We start from the raw sequence: 6,062 nt of genomic DNA, 5'->3' as shown, positions 1-6,062 counted from the left end.
GAATACCTTTGTAGGGGCCCAAATAAAATTAGGAAAAAATGTTAAACAAGGCAGGTATAGCATTTGTGGAATTCTTTAAATCCAGGCTGTATCCCCCTCCCTCCATCACACCCTCTTGCTCCTTCCCAGTCCTCAAAGTAGAGTCTATCTCTCCTAAAATCTGACCTCAGCCTGTCAAGTCTCAAATTTTTTACCTGTGTCTGCTTCCTCTGTGGCCTGATAAGGTGTTCCAGAGGGGAAGTGATCAACACTGGGAGGCCAGAGTCCACATCAGAAGTAGTCTACATTCCCCATATTGCAGTACCCACAAAGAGACTGTTCTGCCTGTCTACTACATTTGAGCATATGGTCCATGTCCACATTATATAAGGTCCTTGGGTGGCACACCAGTCTCTGTATTGTAGTATAGTTATCCTTTATTATGTGGCTAAAATCTGCTTGAGTGAATATATACCATGCGTGTATTTCTGGATGTGGGTTACCTCATTCAGGATGATTGCCTCTGGTTCCATCCATTTGCCTGCAAATTTTAAGTTTCCTTGTTTTTAATAGTTGGGTAGTACTCCATAGTGTAAATGTACCACGGTTTCTTTATCTATTCTTCTGTTGATGGACATCTAGGTTGTTTCCAGATTCATGTTATTATGAACAAGGTTGCTATGAACATAGTAGTTCAAGTGTCCTTGTTGTATAGTGGAGTTTCTTTAGGGTGTATTACCAGAAATGGTATGGCTGGGTCTTGAGATAGAATTATTCCTAGGCACAAATAATATAAAATGTCTTGGTGTAACTCTAACCAGCAAGTGAAAGACTTATATGAAAAAACTCTAAATTTGTTCACTTTTATAACCCAATTGTAGCCCCATCCCTCCCAGTCCTACTCTCCTGCCCTCAGCCATACTCCTCCCTCCCTAGTCCTCAGAAAGAGAGAGCTCTCCTCTTCTATCATCTAACCTCAGCCTGTCAAGTCTCATCTGGATGCCCTGTATTCTCTTCCTCATTGGCCTTGCAAGGCCACCCCACTAGAGGGAAGTGAACAATGTAGGAAGCAGCATCCATGTCAGAAGTAGCTCTCACTCTCCATACTATGGACCTATGAGGAGATTGTGCTACCTATCAACTACATCTTAACAAGGTGTTGCATGGTCCTTGGATGATGCATCAGTCTTTTTAACATCACACACTCCCCTGTCCAGACTTGTTGGCTTCATTGGTTTCCTTGTGGAGCTCCTGTCCTGCCCAGGTCCCTCTATCCCATACCTCTTCCATAAAATTCCCTGAGCCCCACAAGAGTCTTGGCATCTGCTTTGGTCTTTGTTGGGTGGTGGCTTTCAGAGGGCCTCTATGGTTGGCTCTTATTTCTTCCTTCTCTTCAACCACTTCTGGTATCTATTCTATTTGCCCTCTGAATGAGAATTAAGAATTCTCCCTAGGGTCCTCTTTGTTATGTGGCTTCTTTAGGTCTGTGCATTATAGTGTGGTTATCCTGTCTGATATGTCTAATATCTGCTTATAAGTGAAGATACACCATGTCTGTCTATCTGGGTCTGGGTTACCTCACTCAGGCTGATTGCTTCTAGTTCCATCCATTTGTCTGAAAATTTCTATTTTCCTTGTTGATAGCTGACTAGTATTCCATTTTGAAAATGTACTACAGTTTTTTTTATCCATTATTTGGTTGAGTGACATCTAGTTGTTTCCAGATTCTGTCTAATATGAATAAAGTTGCTATGAATATAGTTGAGCAATGTCCTTATTGTATAGTGGAGCATCTTCCAGGTATATACCAAGGTGTAGTATAGTTGGGTCTTGAAATAGCACTACTCCCGATTTTCTATGAAAACACAAGATTGATTTCCAAAGTGGTTGTACAAGTTTGTACTCCCACCAGCAATGAAGACGTGTTCCCCTTTCTCCACATTCCTGCTAGCATGTGCTATCAGTTGAATTTTTGAACTTAATGAATTTGGTAGGTGTGAGATGGAATCTCAGAGTTATTTTGAGTTGCATTTCCATGATAACTAAGTACATTCGGTATTTCTTTAGATGTTTCTCAGCCATTCAGTGTTCCTGTGTTGAGAATTCTCTGTTTAGCTCTATACCCCATTTTAAAATAGGAGTATTTGGTTTGATGGTGTTTAATTTCTTGAGTTCTTTATATATTTTCAATATTAGCCCTCTGTATGGTTGGTGAAGATGTTCTCCCAGTCTGTAGGCTGTTGTTTTATTCTTTGACAGTGTCTGTTGCCTTGTAGAAATGTTTTAGTGTCATGAGGTCCCATTTATTAATTGTTTGTCTTGCAGCCTGAGCTATTGGTGTTCTGTTGAGGAAATAGTCTCCTGTGCCAATGAGTTCAATCTCCTCCCCATTTTATCTTCTAACATATTTAGTGTGTCTGGTGAGATCTTTAATCCACATAAACTTCAATTCTGTGCAGAGTGAAAAATATGGATCAATTTTCATTTTTTTACATGTATCCATCCAATTAGAATAGCACCATTCGTTGAAGATGATATCTTTTCTTTCATTGTATGGATATAGCTTTTGTAAAAAAAATCAAGTGTCCTACTTGTGGGTTTCTAGGACCCTCTGGATCCTTCTACTTTGCCATTCTCCCATGCTTCTCTCATCTAGAATCCCAATGGGATGTTCTCCCCTCTGTCCCAGTTTCCTGGTAAGTGAAGGCTTTCGTGGGACATGCCCCTTGGGCTAGTATGCAGATATAAGTGAGTATATACCATTTGCGTCTTTCTGCTTCTGGGTTAACTCACTCATTATGATAATTTCTAGCTCAATCCATTTATCCATTATGATAGGCAGATTTGGGCCCAGGGGTCCCGCTCAAACTAAGGCACCAGCCAAGTACGATACAGGTTGTAAACTTTAAAGCCCTACCCAGATCTAGCCAATGGACAGGACATTCTCCACAGTTGAGTGGAGAGTGGGATACGACTTTCTCACGTACTCTGGTGCTTCATATTTGACCATGTCCCCTGGAGGGGGAGACCTGGTGGCACTCAGAGAAAGGACAGCAGGTTACCGAGAAGAGACTTGATTCCCTATGAGCATATACAGGGGGAGGTAATCTCCCTCAGGAACAGTCATATGGGAGGGGAGTAAGGGGAAAAGTGGAGGGAGGGAAGGATGGGAGGACACAAGGGATGGGATAACCATTGAGACGTAACAAGAATAAATTAATAATAAAAATTTTAAAAAAATCAAATGTCCATAGGTGTATGGATTTGTCTCTAGGTATTCTATTTGATTCCAGTCATCCACCTGTCTGTTTCTATGTCAGTACCATGTCATTTTTATTATGGTTGCTCTATAGTACAGCTTAATATCAGGGATGGAGATACCTCCAGAGGATCTTTTATTCTATAGGATTATTTTAGCTATTCAAGGTTCTTTTTTTTTTCATATGAATTTGAGATTTGTTCTTTAAATGTCTGAGAAGAATTGTGTTCATATTTTGATGGTGATTGCATTGAATCTGCAATTTGCTTTTGGTAAGATGGCTATTACTACTATGTTAATCCTATTGATTCATGAGCATGGAATATCTTTCCATCTTCTGATATCATCTTTAATTTCTTCAGAAATTTCAAGTGTTTTTTTTTTTTTCATACAAGTCTTTCACTTGCTTGGGTAGAGTTACACCAAAATACTTTATCATTTTTTTTGGTGCCCATTGTGAAGGGTGGAGTTTCCCTAAATTCTCAGCCTGTTTGTCTTTTGTATAAAGGAGGGCTATTGATTTCTTTTTGGAGTTGATTTTGTAACTAGCCACTTTGCTAAAGGTGTTTATCAGCTGTAGGAGTTCCTTGGTAGAAATTTTGGGATCACACACACATGTATGTATGCATGTATATTCATATCATATGGAAATAGTGATATTTGTCTTCTTCCTTTCCAAGTCTTATCCCTTTCATCTCCTTTAGCTGTCTTACTGCTCTAGAAAGGACTTAAAGTACTATATTGAAGAGATATGTAGATAGTAGGCAGCTTTGGTATGTCCCTGATTCCAATGGTATTGATTTCAGTTTCTCTCCACTTTGTTTGGTGCTAGCTATAGGCTTGCTGTATATTGCCTTTACTATATTTATTAGGTTCCTTGTATCCTTGATCTCTCCAAGACCTTTAACATGAAAGTGTGTTAGATTTTTTTTCAAATGCATTTTCAGCATCCAAGGAGATGATCATGTGTTTTTTCTTCCAGCTTGGTTATATGATGAATTAAATTGATGGATTTCCATATATTAATTTACCCCTGGATGCCTGGGATGAAACCTACTTGGTCACGGTGAATGATATTTTTGGTGTGTTCTTGGATTTGTCTGAAATTCTCTTTCTATTTTGGATCTTTGTGTGGTTTAGGTATCAAGGTAACTATGTCTTCCTAGAATGAGATTTGTCATTTTCCTTTTGTTTCTATTTGTTTCTATTTTGAAGAGAGCTGTTATTAGCTCTTCTTTGAAGGTCTGGTAGAATTCTCCATTTGTCTACCTGGCCCTAGGCTTTTATTGAATGGGTGATTTTTGATGACTGCTTCTATTTCTTTATGAGGTATAGGACTGTTTAATTTTTTACCTGATCTTGATTCAATTTTGGTAATTTTCTACTTCATTTAGATTTTGTGGCATATAGGCTTTTCAAGTAAGAACTAATGATTCTTTGGATTTCCTCGGTGCCTGCCATTTTGTCTCCCTTTTCATTTCTAAATTTTTTTTTGATACTCTCCCTCTGCCTTTTAGTTTGTCTATCATGTTGATTTTCTCAAAAATCCAGCTCTTAGTTTAGTTGATTATGTGAACTGTGTTCTTTGTTTCTAAATTATTGTTTTTACCCTGGAGTTTGATGAACTACTATACTCTACTCCTTTGTTTGCTTCTTTGTGTTTCAGAGCTTTCAGGTGTGATATTAAGTTGTTAGTGTGGGACCTCTCCAACTTCTTTAAATGCACTTAGTATTGTGAACTTTCATATTAGCACTGCTTTCATTATGTTCCATAAGGTTGGGTACATTGTGCCTTCATTTTCATTGAATTCTAGGAAGTCTTTAATTTATTTTTTTATTTAATTTCTGAGTAGTCGTATATGGAGTTGTTCAGTTTTTGTGTGTTTGTAGGCTTTCAGTTGTTACTCTTATTGTTGATTTCCATTTTTAACCCCTGATAGTCTGATAAAATGTCTGGCTTTATTTCAGACTTTTTGTATCTGTTGAGGTTCACTTTGTGAACAAGCATATGGTCAATTTTTGAAAAGGTTCTGTGAGGTGCTAAGGAGAAGGCATATCCTTTTGTGTTTGGGTGAAATATTATGTAGATTATGTTATGTCATTTGATTTATGATGTCTATAAGTTTCATTATTTCTCCATATAGTTTCTGATTCAATGATATGTCTATTGGTGAGGGTAGAGTTTTGAAATCTCTCACTATTAATGTGTGGGATTCTATGTGTGATTTAACCTTTAGTAATGTTTCTTTTATGAGTGTGAGTGCTCTTTCATTTGGTGCCTATATTTTCATGATTGAGGCATCATCTTGGTGTATTGCGGTCTGTTAGTGTTTGTATGACAGCAATCCAGGCCCTTCTGGCTTTCATAGCCTCTGTTGAGAAGTCAGATGTAATTCAAACAGGTTTGCCTTTATATGGGACTTGTCTCTTTTTCCCTTTTAGCTTTTAATATTCCTTCTTTGTTCTTTATATTTAGTGTTTTGATTATTATGTGACTAAAGAATGTTCTTTTCTGTTCCAAACTATATGAAGCATGTGGTCTTCTTGTATGTTTATAGGCATCATTTTCTTTAGGTTGAAAATATTTTCTGGGCCATGGAGCTTGGAGTCCTGTCTTTCTATTACTTTTTTTCTTGGGCTTAACCTTTTCATAGTATCCCAGATTTCTGGTATGTTTTATAATAGAAGTTTTTTACTTTTATTATTTTTGACATATATATATATATATATATATATATATATTATTTCAACCATATCTTTCAAAAATTTTATTAATTTATTCAGATTACAATTCAATTGTTATCCCATCACTAGTATCCTCCCA

The sequence above is a fragment of the Acomys russatus genome, chromosome 1 (genome assembly GCF_903995435.1).
Source record: "Acomys russatus chromosome 1, mAcoRus1.1, whole genome shotgun sequence".
Lineage (NCBI taxonomy): Eukaryota > Metazoa > Chordata > Mammalia > Rodentia > Muridae > Acomys > Acomys russatus.
This window is presented reverse-complemented; position numbering follows the sequence as displayed.